The sequence below is a fragment of the Oncorhynchus keta genome, chromosome 37, assembly GCF_023373465.1.
Source record: "Oncorhynchus keta strain PuntledgeMale-10-30-2019 chromosome 37, Oket_V2, whole genome shotgun sequence".
NCBI lineage: Eukaryota > Metazoa > Chordata > Actinopteri > Salmoniformes > Salmonidae > Oncorhynchus > Oncorhynchus keta.
Genome location: NC_068457.1, coordinates 12,395,545 through 12,411,356, shown reverse-complemented (window position 1 = coordinate 12,411,356; position 15,812 = coordinate 12,395,545). Strand labels below are relative to the sequence as shown.

Here is a 15,812-nt window from a genome sequence, read left to right as displayed (position 1 = left end):
ATGGCATTGATGTTCTAGAGTACGTAGGGATTTTGGGCTTTTTAGGCTTCACAGTCTACCGGTTAGGATATGGGACTGCACTGACTCAGTTCTGTGGTTGTGAGCCCTTCAAATGGAATGCTGAGACATGCTTGGAAAATCCCACACAGATATCCACGTACGCACACACGCACAGGCACCCCCACACATCAACAACATGCCTGATCGTCTTTCGTGTTTGAGGGTAGAGGGTTGAGGAGAAATTGTCTACTTCTCTTTTATCCTGCTCAAGAAAATGTATAGTCTATTGTATAGCCTATTTGCACACACTTCAAACAGACATACCCCACCAGACACGCCACTATGGGTCTCTTCACTGTACTTAAACCAAAAACAGATTTAATACGTCACTCAGTTATGAACAGAGTCACGTCATGGTGGAATGCTCTGTCACCAGAGGTTACTCAGTTATGTATAGAGCCATGTCATGGTGGAATGCTCTGTCACCAGAGGTTACTCAGTTATGTATAGAGCCATGTCATGGTGGAATGCTCTGTCACCAGAGGTTACTCAGTTATGTATAGAGCCATGTCATGGTGGAATGCTCTGTCACCAGAGGTTACTCAGTTATGTATAGAGCCATGTCATGGTGGAATGCTCTGTCACCAGAGGTTACTCAGTTATGTATAGAGCCATGTCATGGTGGAATGCTCTGTCACCAGAGGTTACTCAGTTATGTATAGAGCCATGTCATGGTGGAATGCTCTGTCACCAGAGGTTACTCAGTTATGTATAGAGCCATGTCATGGTGGAATGCTCTGTCACCAGAGGTTACTCAGTTATGTATAGAGCCATGTCATGGTGGAATGCTCTGTCACCAGAGGTTACTCAGTTATGTATAGAGCCATGTCATGGTGGAATGCTCTGTCACCAGAGGTTACTCAGTTATGTATAGAGCCATGTCATGTCATTACTCAGGTGGAATGCTGTCATGGTGGAATGCTGTCACCAGAGGTTACTCAGTTATGTATAGAGCCATGTCATGGTGGAATGCTCTGTCACCAGAGGTTACTCAGTTATGTATAGAGCCATGTCATGGTGGAATGCTCTGCCACAGGTTACTCAGTTATGTATAGAGCCATGTCATGGTGGAATGCTCTGTCACCAGAGGTTACTCAGTTATGTATAGAGCCATGTCATGGTGGAATGCTCTGTCACCAGAGGTTACTCAGTTATGTATAGAGCCATGTCATGGTCGAATGATCTGCCACCAGAGGTTACTCAGTTATGTATAGAGCCATGTCATGGTGGAATGCTCTGTCACCAGAGGTTACTCAGTTATGTATAGAGCCATGTCATGGTGGAATGCTCTGTCACCAGAGGTTACTCAGTTATGTATAGAGCCATGTCATGGTGGAATGCTCTGTCACCAGAGGTTACTCAGTTATGTATAGAGCCATGTCATGGTGGAATGCTCTGTCACCAGAGGTTACTCAGTTATGTATAGAGCCATGTCATGGTGGAATGATCTGCCACCAGAGGTTACTCAGTTATGTATAGAGCCATGTCATGGTGGAATGCTCTGTCACCAGAGGTTACTCAGTTATGTATAGAGCCATGTCATGGTGGAATGCTCTGTCACCAGAGGTTACTCAGTTATGTATAGAGCCATGTCATGGTGGAATGCTCTGTCACCAGAGGTTACTCAGTTATGTATAGAGCCATGTCATGGTGGAATGCTCTGTCACCAGAGGTTACTCAGTTATGTATAGAGGCATGTCATGGTGGAATGCTCTGTCACCAGAGGTTACTCAGTTATGTATAGAGCCATGTCATGGTGGAATGCTCTGTCACCAGAGGTTACTCAGTTATGTATAGAGCCATGTCATGGTGGAATGATCTGCCACCAGAGGTTACTCAGTTATGTATAGAGCCATGTCATGGTGGAATGCTCTGTCACCAGAGGTTACTCAGTTATGTATAGAGCCATGTCATGGTGGAATGCTCTGCCACCAGAGGTTACTCAGTTATGTATAGAGCCATGTCATGGTGGAATGCTCTGTCACCAGAGGTTACTCAGTTATGTATAGAGCCATGTCATGGTGGAATGCTCTGTCACCAGAGGTTACTCAGTTATGTATAGAGCCATGTCATGGTGGAATGCTCTGTCACCAGAGGTTACTCAGTTATGTATAGAGTCATGTCATGGTGGAATGCTCTGTCACCAGAGGTTACTCAGTTATGTATAGAGCCATGTCATGGTGGAATGCTCTGTCACCAGAGGTTACTCAGTTATGTATAGAGCCATGTCATGGTGGAATGCTCTGTCACCAGAGGTTACTCAGTTATGTATAGAGGCATGTCATGGTGGAATGCTCTGCCACCAGAGGTTACTCAGTTATGTATAGAGCCATGTCATGGTGGAATGCTCTGTCACCAGAGGTTACTCAGTTATGTATAGAGCCATGTCATGGTGGAATGCTCTGTCACCAGAGGTTACTCAGTTATGTATAGAGTCATGTCATGGTGGAATGCTCTGTCACCAGAGGTTACTCAGTTATGTATAGAGCCATGTCATGGTGGAATGCTCTGTCACCAGAGGTTACTCAGTTATGTATAGAGCCATGTCATGGTGGAATGCTCTGTCACCAGAGGTTACTCAGTTATGTATAGAGCCATGTCATGGTGGAATGCTCTGTCACCAGAGGTTACTCAGTTATGTATAGAGCCATGTCATGGTGGAATGCTCTGTCACCAGAGGTTACTCAGTTATGTATAGAGCCATGTCATGGTGGAATGCTCTGTCACCAGAGGTTACTCAGTTATGTATAGAGCCATGTCATGGTCGAATGATCTGCCACCAGAGGTTACTCAGTTATGAATAGAGCCATGTCATGGTGGAATGCTCTGTCACCAGAGGTTACTCAGTTATGTATAGAGCCATGTCATGGTGGAATGCTCTGTCACCAGAGGTTACTCAGTTATGTATAGAGCCATGTCATGGTGGAATGCTCTGTCACCAGAGGTTACTCAGTTATGTATAGAGCCATGTCATGGTGGAATGCTCTGTCACCAGAGGTTACTCAGTTATGTATAGAGCCATGTCATGGTGGAATGCTCTGTCACCAGAGGTTACTCAGTTATGTATAGAGCCATGTCATGGTGGAATGCTCTGTCACCAGAGGTTACTCAGTTATGTATAGAGCCATGTCATGGTGGAATGCTCTGTCACCAGAGGTTACTCAGTTATGTATAGAGCCATGTCATGGTGGAATGCTCTGTCACCAGAGGTTACTCAGTTATGTATAGAGTCATGTCATGGTGGAATGCTCTGTCACCAGAGGTTACTCAGTTATGTATAGAGCCATGTCACGGTGGAATGCTCTGTCACCAGAGGTTACTCAGTTATGTATAGAGCCATGTCATGGTGGAATGCTCTGTCACCAGAGGTTACTCAGTTATGTATAGAGTCATGTCACGGTGGAATGCTCTGCCACCAGAGGTTACTCAGTTATGTATAGAGTCATGTCACGGTGGAATGCTCTGTCACCAGAGGTTACTCAGTTATGTATAGAGCCATGTCACGGTGGAATGCTCTGTCACCAGAGGTTACTCAGTTATGTATAGAGGCATGTCATGGTGGAATGCTCTGTCACCAGAGGTTACTTAGTTATGAATAGAGGCATGTCATGGTGGAATGCTCTGTCACCAGAGGTTACTCAGTTATGTATAGAGCCATGTCATGGTGGAATGCTCTGTCACCAGAGGTTACTCAGTTATGTATAGAGCCATGTCATGGTGGAATGCTCTGTCACCAGAGGTTACTCAGTTATGTATAGAGCCATGTCATGGTGGAATGCTCTGTCACCAGAGGTTACTCAGTTATGTATAGAGCCATGTCATGGTGGAATGCTCTGTCACCAGAGGTTACTCAGTTATGTATAGAGCCATGTCACGGTGGAATGCTCTGCCACCAGAGGTTACTCAGTTATGTATAGAGCCATGTCATGGTGGAATGCTCTGTCACCAGAGGTTACTCAGTTATGTATAGAGCCATGTCATGGTGGAATGCTCTGTCACCAGAGGTTACTCAGTTATGTATAGAGCCATGTCATGGTGGAATGCTCTGTCACCAGAGGTTACTCAGTTATGTATAGAGCCATGTCATGGTGGAATGATCTGTCACCAGAGGTTACTCAGTTATGTATAGAGCCATGTCATGGTGGAATGCTCTGTCACCAGAGGTTACTCAGTTATGTATAGAGCCATGTCATGGTGGAATGCTCTGTCACCAGAGGTTACTCAGTTATGTATAGAGCCATGTCATGGTGGAATGCTCTGTCACCAGAGGTTACTCAGTTATGTATAGAGCCATGTCATGGTGGAATGCTCTGTCACCAGAGGTTACTCAGTTATGTATAGAGCCATGTCATGGTGGAATGCTCTGTCACCAGAGGTTACTCAGTTATGTATAGAGCCATGTCATGGTGGAATGCTCTGTCACCAGAGGTTACTCAGTTATGTATAGAGCCATGTCATGGTGGAATGCTCTGTCACCAGAGGTTACTCAGTTATGTATAGAGCCATGTCATGGTGGAATGCTCTGCCACCAGAGGTTACTCAGTTATGTATAGAGCCATGTCATGGTGGAATGCTCTGCCACCAGAGGTTACTCAGTTATGTATAGAGTCATGTCATGGTGGAATGCTCTGTCACCAGAGGTTACTCAGTTATGTATAGAGCCATGTCACGGTGGAATGCTCTGCCACCAGAGGTTACTCAGTTATGTATAGAGCCATGTCATGGTGGAATGCTTTGCCGGAGGTTACTCAGTTATGAATAGAGTCATGTCATGGTGGAATGCTCTGTCACCAGAGGTTACTCAGTTATGTATAGAGGCATGTCATGGTGGAATGCTCTGTCACCAGAGGTTACTCAGTTATGAATAGAGTCATGTCATGGTGGAATGCTCTGTCACCAGAGGTTACTCAGTTATGTATAGAGGCATGTCATGGTGGAATGCTCTGTCACCAGAGGTTACTCAGTTATGTATAGAGCCATGTCATGGTGGAATGCTCTGCCACCAGAGGTTACTCAGTTATGTATAGAGCCATGTCATGGTGGAATGATCTGTCACCAGAGGTTACTCAGTTATGTATAGAGCCATGTCATGGTGGAATGCTTTGCCAGAGGTTACTCAGTTATGTATAGAGCCAGTTATGTATAGAGCCATGTCATGGTGGAATGCTCTGTCACCAGAGGTTACTCAGTTATGTATAGAGCCATGTCATGGTGGAATGCTCTGTCACCAGAGGTTACTCAGTTATGTATAGAGCCATGTCATGGTGGAATGCTCTGCCACCAGAGGTTACTCAGTTATGTATAGAGCCATGTCATGGTGGAATGCTCTGTCACCAGAGGTTACTCAGTTATGTATAGAGCCATGTCATGGTGGAATGCTCTGTCACCAGAGGTTACTCAGTTATGTATAGAGCCATGTCATGGTGGAATGCTCTGTCACCAGAGGTTACTCAGTTATGTATAGAGCCATGTCATGGTGGAATGCTCTGTCACCAGAGGTTACTCAGTTATGTATAGAGTCATGTCATGGTGGAATGCTCTGTCACCAGAGGTTACTCAGTTATGAATAGAGTCATGTCATGTCATGGTGGAATGCTCTGTCACCAGAGGTTACTCAGTTATGTATAGAGCCATGTCATGGTGGAATGCTCTGTCACCAGAGGTTACTCAGTTATGTATAGAGCCATGTCATGGTGGAATGCTCTGTCACCAGAGGTTACTCAGTTATGAATAGAGTCATGTCATGGTGGAATGCTCTGTCACTAGAGGTTACTCAGTTATGTATAGAGCCATGTCATGGTGGAATGCTCTGTCACCAGAGGTTACTCAGTTATGTATAGAGCCATGTCATGGTGGAATGCTTTGCCAGAGGTTACTCAGTTATGAATAGAGTCATGTCATGGTGGAATGCTCTGTCACCAGAGGTTACTCAGTTATGTATAGAGCCATGTCATGGTGGAATGCTCTGTCACCAGAGGTTACTCAGTTATGTATAGAGCCATGTCATGGTGGAATGCTCTGTCACCAGAGGTTACTCAGTTATGTATAGAGCCATGTCATGGTGGAATGCTCTGTCACCAGAGGTTACTCAGTTATGAATAGAGCCATGTCATGGTGGAATGCTCTGTCACCAGAGGTTACTCAGTTATGAATAGAGGCATGTCATGGTGGAATGCTCTGTCACCAGAGGTTACTCAGTTATGTATAGAGCCATGTCATGGTGGAATGCTCTGTCACCAGAGGTTACTCAGTTATGTATAGAGCCATGTCATGGTGGAATGCTCTGTCACCAGAGGTTACTCAGTTATGAATAGAGTCATGTCACGGTGGAATGCTCTGTCACTAGAGGTTACTCAGTTATGTATAGAGCCATGTCATGGTGGAATGCTCTGTCACCAGAGGTTACTCAGTTATGTATAGAGCCATGTCATGGTGGAATGCTCTGTCACCAGAGGTTACTCAGTTATGTATAGAGTCATGTCATGGTGGAATGCTCTGTCACCAGAGGTTACTCAGTTATGTATAGAGGCATGTCATGGTGGAATGCTCTGTCACCAGAGGTTACTCAGTTATGTATAGAGCCATGTCATGGTGGAATGCTCTGTCACCAGAGGTTACTCAGTTATGTATAGAGCCATGTCATGGTGGAATGCTCTGTCACCAGAGGTTACTCAGTTATGTATAGAGCCATGTCATGGTGGAATGCTCTGTCACCAGAGGTTACTCAGTTATGTATAGAGCCATGTCATGGTGGAATGCTCTGTCACCAGAGGTTACTCAGTTATGTATAGAGCCATGTCATGGTGGAATGCTCTGTCACCAGAGGTTACTCAGTTATGTATAGAGACATGTCATGGTGGAATGCTCTGCCACCAGAGGTTACTCAGTTATGTATAGAGCCATGTCATGGTGGAATGCTCTGTCCACCAGAGGTTACTCAGTTATGTATAGAGCCATGTCATGGTGGAATGCTCTGCCACCAGAGGTTACTCAGTTATGTATAGAGTCATGTCATGGTGGAATGCTCTGCCACCAGAGGTTACTCAGTTATGTATAGAGCCATGTCATGGTGGAATGCTTTGCCAGAGGTTACTCAGTTATGTATAGAGTCATGTCATGGTGGAATGCTCTGTCACCAGAGGTTACTCAGTTATGTATAGAGCCATGTCATGGTGGAATGCTCTGTCACCAGAGGTTACTCAGTTATGTATAGAGCCATGTCATGGTGGAATGCTCTGTCACCAGAGGTTACTCAGGCAAAAGCATCACAGCTCCTCACCTCTTTCTAGAGATGAAACATAACTTTACTGTATATAAGAATATTAATATGTATATATGAATAGTGTGTAATTAGTATTTTGTTGTCTCCTGGTGTCTTTCCTATATACACTGAGTATTCAAAATATTAAGAACACCTTCTTAATATTGAGTTGCACCCCCTTTTGCCCTCAGAACAGCCTCAATTTGTCAGGGCATGGACTCTACACGCTATCGGAGTCGGTACAGCCACCTGGTTTCTTCACGCATTGCGCCGACTGAAACAAGCATCTTTCTGGTAAGAAGAGGGGCAGGGGGAATATGCCTTATGATTTACGAGTCATGGTGTGGTCACAACAACATACAGGAACACAAGTCCTTTTGTTCACCTGACCTAGAATTCCTTAATAAAGAAATGTCGACCGCATTACCTACCAAGAGAATTCTCTTCGATTATAATCACAGCCGTATATATCCCCCCCAAGCAGACACATCAATGTCCCTGAATGAACTTCATTGGACTCTATGTAAACTGGAAACCACATATATTCATTGTAGCTGGGGATTTTAACAAGGCTAATCTGAAAACAAGGCTCCCTAAATTTTATCAGCATTACGAATGCACTACCCGGATGGAAAAAAATCCTGGGCCATTGTTACTCTAACTTCCACGATGCATACAAAGCACTGACCACGACTCAATTTTGCTGCTCCCAGCCTATAGACAGAAACTAAAACAGGAAATGCCCGTGCTCAGGTCTGTTCAACGCTGGTCCGACCAATCTGATTCCACGCTTCAAGATTGCTTCGATCACGTGGACTGGGATATGTTCCGCATTGCGTCGGACAATAACATTGATGAATACGCTGACTCGGTGAGCGAGTTTATTAGCAAGTGCATCGGTGATGTTGTACCCACAGCAACTATTAAAACCTTCCCCAACCAGCAACTGTGGATTGATGGCAGCATTCGTGCAAAACTGAAAGTGCGAACCACTGCTTTTAATCAGGGCAAGGCGACCAGAAACATGACCGAATACAAACAGTTTAGCTATTCCCTCCGCAAGGCAATCAAACAAGCTAAGCGTCAGTATAGAGACAAAGTAGAGTCGCAATTCAATGTCTCAGACACGAGAGGTATGTGGCAGGGTCTACAGTCAATCACGGACTACAAAAGAAAAACCAGCCCCGTCGCGGACCACGATGTCCTGCTCCCAGACAAACTAAACAACTTCTTTGCTCGCTTAGAGGAGAATTTTGCTCGCTTCGAGGACAATACCAAAACATGTGGCCTCTCCTTTACTGTAGCCAACATGAGTAAAGCATTTAAACGTGTTAACCCTCGCACGGCTGCTGGCCCAGACGGCATCCCTAGCCGCGTCCTCAGAGCATGCACAGACCAGCTGGCTGGTGTGTTTACGGACATATTCAATCAACCCTTATCCCAGTCTGCTGTTCCCACATGCTTCAAGAGGGCCACCATTGTTCCAGTTCCCAAGAAAGCTAAGGTAACTGAGATAAATGACTATCGCCCCGTAGCACTCACCTCCGTCATCATGAAGTGCTTTGAGAGACTTGTCAAGGATCATATCACCTCCACCCTACCTGACACCCTAGACCCACTCCAATTTGCTTACCGCCCCAATAGGTCCACAGATGAAGCAATCGCAATCACAATGCACACTGCCCTAACTCATCTGGACAAGAGGACTACCTATGTAAGAATGCTGTTCATCGAATACAGCTCAGCATTTAACACCACAGTACCCTCCAAACTCGTCATTAAGCTCGAGACCCTGGGTCTTGACCTCGCCCTGTGCAACTGGGTCCTGGACCTCCTGACGGTCCGCCCCCAGGTGGTGAGGGTAGGAAACAACATCTCCACCCCGCTGATTCTCAACACTGGGGCCCCACAAGGGTGCATTATCAGCCCTCTCCTGTACTCCCTGTTCACCCATGACTGCGTGGCCATGCACGCCTCCAACTCAATCATCAAGTTTGCAGACGACACTACAGTGGTGGGCTTGATTACCAACAACGACGAGACGGCCTACAGGCAGGAGGTGAGGGCCCTCGGAGTGTGGTGTCAAGAAAATAACCTCACACTCAACGTCAACAAAACAAAGGAGATGATGGTGGACTTCAGGAAACAGCAGAGGGAGCATCCCCCTATCTACGTCGACGGGACAGTAGTGGAGAAGGTGGAAAGTTTTAAGTTCCTCTGCGTACACATCACGGACAAACTGAAATGGTCCACCCACACAGACAGCATGGTGAAGAAGTCGCAGCAGCGGCTCTTCAACCTCAGGAGGCTGAAGAAATTTGGCTTGTCACCAAAAACACTCAAACTCAAACCACAATCGAGAGCATCCTGTCGGGCTGTATCACCGCCTGGTATGGCAACTGCTCTGCCCACAACCGTAAGGCTCTGCAGAGGGAAGGGAGGTCTGCACAACGCATCACCGGGGGAAAACTACCTCTTCTCCAGGACACCCACACCACCCGATGTCACAGGAAGGCCATAAAGATCATCAAGGACAACAACCACCCGAGCCACTGCCTGTTCACCCCGCTATCATCCAGAAGGCGAGGTCAGTACAGGTGCATCAAAGCAGGGATCGAGAGACAGAAGCTGTTTTTCAATCTCAAGACCATCAGACTGTTAAACAGCCATCACTAACATTGAGTGACTGCTGCCAACATACTGACTCAATCTCTAGCCACTTTAATAATAAAAAATGGGATGTAATAAAACCAGTTACTTTAAACTATGCCACTTGTTTAATGTTTACATACACTACTCATCTCATATGTATATACTGTACTCTATACCATCTACTGCATCTTGCCTATGCCGTTCGGCCATCTCTCATCCATATATATTTTTATATACATATTCTTATTCATTCCTTTACACTTGTGTGTATAAGGTAGTTGTGAAATTGTTAGATTACTTGTTAGATATTACTCCATGGTCAGAACTAGAAGCACAAGCATTTCGCTACACTCGCATTAACATCTGCTAACCATGTGTATGTGACAAATAAAATTTGATTTCATTTATCGAAAGCTTTCCACAGGGATGCTGGCCCATGGTTGACTCCAATGCTTCTCAGTTGTGTTAAGTTGGCTGGATGTGCTTTGGGTGCTGGACCACGTATACACGGGAAACTGTTGAGCGAGGAAAAACCCAGTGTTGTAGTTCTTGACACAAAACGGTGAGCCTGGCACCTACTACCATACGCGGTTCAAAGGCACTTACCATGTCTTATCCATTCACCCTCTGAATAGCATATATACACAATCCATGTCTCAATCGTCTCAAGGCTTAAAAATCCTTCTTCTCCCCTTTATCTATAGTGATTTAAGTGGATTTAACAAGTGACATCAATAAGGGATCATAGCTTTCACCTGGTCAGTTTGTCATGGAAAGAGCAGACGGTCCTAATTATTTTGTATACTCAGTGTATAACTCTTATTTTTGTACTTTGCCATGTATTTGTAGGTTTTATGTGGACCCCAGGAAGTGTAGCTGCTGCATGTGCAGTAGCAAATGGGGATCCTAATAAATTAAACTTAACTCAACCACATACCCACACTGTGGTGCAGAATACTGTGTTGTAAGCCATCCAGTTTCTGTTTCTTTCAATCACTGATACATTTTTATGATGTACAGTAAGTTGTATATAGTGGTGTAAAAAGTACCCAATTGTCATACTTGAGTAAACGTAAAAGATACGTTAATAGAAAATGACTCAAGTAAAAAGTGAAAGTCACCCAGTAAAATACTACTTGAGTAAAAGTATTTGGTTTTAAATATACTTAAGTATCAAAAGTAAATGTAATTGCTAAAATATACACTACTCAAAAAAATAAAGGGAACACTAAAATAACATCCTAGATCTGAATGAATGAAATATTCTTATTAAATACTTTTTTCTTTACATAGTTGAATGTGCTGACAACAAAATCACACAGAAATGATCAATGGAAATCAAATTTATCAACCCATGGAGGTCTGGATTTGGAGTCAAACTCAAAATTAAAGTGGAAAACCACACTACAGGCTGATCCAACTTTGATGTAATGTCTTTAAAACAAGTCAAAATGAGGCTCAGTAGTGTGTGTGGCCTCCACATGCCTGTATGATCTCCCTACAACGCCTGGGCATGCTCCTGATGAGGTGGCGGATGGTCTCCTGAGGGATCTCCTCCCAGACCTGGACTAAAGCATCCACCAACTCCTGGACAGTCTGTGGTGCAACGTGGCGTTGGTGGATGGAGCGAGTCATGATGTCCCAGATGTGCTCAATTGGATTCAGGTCTGGGGAACGGTTGGTCCATAGCATCAATGCCTTCCTCTTGTAGGAACTGCTGACACACTCCAGCCACATGAGGTCTAGCATTGTCTTGCATTAGGAGGAACCCAGGGCCAACCGCACCAGCATATGGTCTCACACGGGGTCTGAGGATCTCATCTCGGTACCTAATGGCAGTCAGGCTACCTCTGGCGAGCACATGGAGGGCTGTGCGGCCCCCCCAAAGAAATGCCACCCCATACCATGACTGACCCACCGCCAAACCGGTCATGCTGGAGGATGTTGCAGGCAGCAGAACGTTCTCCACGGCGTCTTCAGACTCTGTCACGTGCTCAGTGCGAACCTGCTTTCATCTGTGAAGAGCACAGGGCGCCAGTGGCGAATCTGCCAATCTTGGTGTTCTCTGGCAAATGCCAAACGTCCTGCACGGTGTTGGGCTGTAAGCACAACCCCCACCTGTGGACGTCGGGCCCTCATACCACCCTCATGGAGTCTGTTTCTGACCGTTTGAGCAGACACATGCACATTTGTGGCCTGATGGAGGTCATTTTGCAGGGCTCTGGCAGTGCTCCTCCTTGCACAAAGGCGGAGGTAGCGGTCCTGCTGCTGGGTTGTTGCCCTCCCTCCTCCACGGCCTCCCTCCACATCTCCTGATGTACTGGCCTGTCTCCTGGTAGCGCCTCCATGCTCTGGACACTACGCTGACAGACACAGCAAACCTTCTTGCCACAGCTCGCATTGATGTGCCATCCTGGATGAGCTGCACTACCTGAGCCACGTGTGTGGGTTGTAGACTCCATCTCATGCTACCACTAGCGTGAAAGCACCGCCAGCATTGAAAAGTGACCAAAACATCAGCCAGAAAGCATAGGAACTGAGAAGTGGTCTGTGGTCACCACCTGCAGAACCACTCCTTTATTGGGGGGGGGTCTTGCTAATTGCCTATAATTTCCACCTGTTGTCTACTCCATTTGCACAACAGCATGTGACATTTGTCAGTGTTGCTTCCTAAGTGGGACAGTTTGATTTCACAGAAGTGTGATTGACATTGTTGTTTAAGTGTTCCCTTTATTTTGAGCAGTGTACAATAAGTATCAAAAGTAAAAGTAGAAATAATTTCAAATCCCTCATTTCAAGCAAACCAGATGGCACCACATTGTTTTCTTTTTTTGTAAAGATAGCCAGAGGCACACTCCAACACCCAGACATCATTTACAAAACAAAGCATGTGTTTCGTGAGTCAAAACTGATAACACTTGTAAAGGAACCTTATTTTACATTCAGAACCTGAGCATTCATTGTGGTTTCACACATCTTTCACCCCCCAGAGTCATCCATGCAACATGTTCTGTGAAATACCATCAGCATATTTTGTTTAGTCACCAAGACAGATGGGCTCACCATTTGGTCATTTTAACTAATCCAATAGCAAAAAAATACAAGATACAGACTTGAAAACTGTTCTTTTTGAAGTGCTGAATAGAAAGGATAGTAGATGGTAAATATCATTTCCCCTACAGTACTTGAGTAAAACTTGATATACACGTTTCTATCCAGTCTTACGTTTTCATTATACAATACGTAGGACAAATCAGAGTTACTGTAAAGTGGTTAGCTACTGAAAACAAACGTAGCTCGGTGTTGTGCCCCATGTAACAATGTACAAGATCACCTTTTCGACGTGACTCGTCAACTGATACAGTATCGCCTGCCTCTCTGCTTGACAAAATTCATCAGCTAACAGTGTATCAAGGAAATGCAGATAATGAGTGGCATTTCAGCAGTGCATTTGGATACTACACTAGAATTCCAAAAAGGCAGCACATGAGAACGACTCGTTCCACTTTGTCCAATTGAAGCAGACTGGCTGATGGAGGACAATGTAGTATTTACAGCTACGTCCACACATGATTTGGTTTCACCTTCCAACAAAAACTGATGTCAAATTGATACATTTGATGTAAAAATATAGAAATGTACAGTGTTCAGCAGTTATAAAACTATATACACAATGAGCTATGATGTTGAAGTGCAGACTGTCAGTTTAATTTGAGGGTATTTCCATCCATATCGGGTGAACGGTTTAGAAATTACACCACTTTTTGTAAATGTAATTGCTAGTCTCTCAGTTTAATTTGAGGGTATTTCCGGGTGACGGTTTAGAAATTACCCCATTTTTTTAGGGGACCAAAAATATTGGGACATATTAACTTATATGTTTATTGAAGTAGTCGAAACGTAGTATTGAATTCCATGTTACGTACACCTCTTGGATGAGGGAAGGCAATACCCCGCTACATCTCAACTCCCCATGGAGTGAAAAAGTAGGGGATCGTAGGTGCGGGGAAGGATGGAGGCAGAGAAAAATACAATTTACAGGGAATTTATTATTCCTTAACATGGTAATGTGGAGAAAAGGGGCTGGACGGAACCAAAGAAAGTACAAATTAAAGAGTCCCCTCTCCTACCTTACCTTAAGCACCAACTGGAGCACTAACCAAAATACAGGGTGGTGATCAGCCCAGGTTTAACCTAGTGTGCATAGACAGATTCAATACTACGGATTAGATCTGGGGCAGGCCTACCAAAACACTCCCAATGCAGGCCTCTTGCCCCGCAAAAACACTCCCAATGTGCCCCCTTCCTCCCCTGGGAACAACTGAAACAGAATAATTTAACAATACTTTAAGTGAACAATTTCAATAACCAGAAAACACCAAGTCCTATTGGTATACACATACCTCTGAAGGAGCAGCTGCAAAATAATACCAACAAAACATTCACTGACCAACATAGGACATAAAGAAGCTCCCCCCCTGAAGAAGGAACATTGTTTTATATCAAGCTGGAGAAGGAGTTGGTAATTGAAGAGACAGCTGTTTCCCTGACGAGAGGGAGTGGTCGGAGCTCCAATCAGCGATAGGGCGGACCAATCAGCTGCTTTAGGATTCCAGGAAGACATTTCCTGAAATTCACACACATACGAACCAACAACACAAAAACTGGGGAACGTAACACATAATTCCATCATTTTGTGATTAAAGACATCATGTGATCATTGAAGACATCTTTTACAACTTAATCAAATGAAATAATGGAAAGAAACCGTGTTTAGCAGGCACTGGTTTGCATCAAGCCTGTCAGACCCCAGCAACTTCATTTTGTATGGGGATGTATTCATTCTTGTGGACTTTCTGGATTATTTGTATATTGGTATTGCATTGTATTGCAATTGTATTACTGCACTGTAGGAACTAGAAACACATAACACAAGCATTTCGCCACCTGCTGTAACATCTGCTCATCTGTTTACGCAACCAATAAACTTTGATTTGTTTCATATATCTGATCTTGTCACTATCAGATTTCTTATTTATTTACTCAAATAAGAATAGTCAAATAAGAATAGTGATCATCATAATAGTATATATATATATATATATATATATATATATCATACTTTTAATGTTTCTACTTCCCAGACATTTTCATTATGTAGTTCTCATAATCTGCAGTAGACAAACCAGTTGACATGTAAAATCTCTAGGTTCACCAAACGTTTAAGTGGTCATCAATTGAGAGCAGTCAGATTAAGTATTCTAACAAAATAGAAGAGAATCATATCAAAAGTATTGTGAGCGTTGCATTGTAAAATGCAATGACTTTAAATGAAAATGTACTGCAATATGAAACACTGATTAAGTCTGGTGAAAAAGTGACTGTATGATCTTGTGTGTTGCACTTAGTCAATTGAAAATGTGCCTAGAGGTTTTGAAACAAACTGCCTTTTTGATGATCTGTGTTGCTGTTTTTACTAAGAGTTGTGGAAATGTACCACAAACTTGTGAAAATTGCACCAAAGTGATAAAAAAATGGTATCATTACAAAATGACAAGAAAATCATATCAAGTAAAGTGCATATTGCATTTTGAAAAGCATAGATTCAATACGTATCAAATAGAAAGAGTCATTTGGTGCAATGAACAAGTGACTGTGAATTTGTTTGTTTTACTCAGTCAATTTCAAATGTGCTTAAGACTTTTGAAACATTAGCCATGATTGAACAAAACTGGAAAAGGAAAGCATCTTATGCTCCTTATATGGATGCCACTTCCTGCCATAGAGTGCATTGAGTTCAAGGTTCAAATTTGACCAGGAAAATACCTTTCATCCTTCT

The 15,812-nt window shown here is 44.0% G+C and overlaps 1 protein-coding gene across 1 annotated transcript in view; it reads right to left on the bottom strand.

Annotated features, from left to right (window-relative positions):
* The window catches only part of LOC118369989 (RNA-binding motif, single-stranded-interacting protein 1-like), a 45,990-nt gene extending 31,569 nt beyond the window's left edge, over nt 1–14,421 (bottom strand). The window contains exon 1 of the mRNA XM_052499194.1: nt 14,377–14,421. The gene's annotated coding sequence lies outside the window, so the exon portion shown is untranslated. The remainder of the gene's footprint in view (nt 1–14,376) is intronic.
* Nucleotides 14,422–15,812: the final 1,391 nt, after the last annotated feature.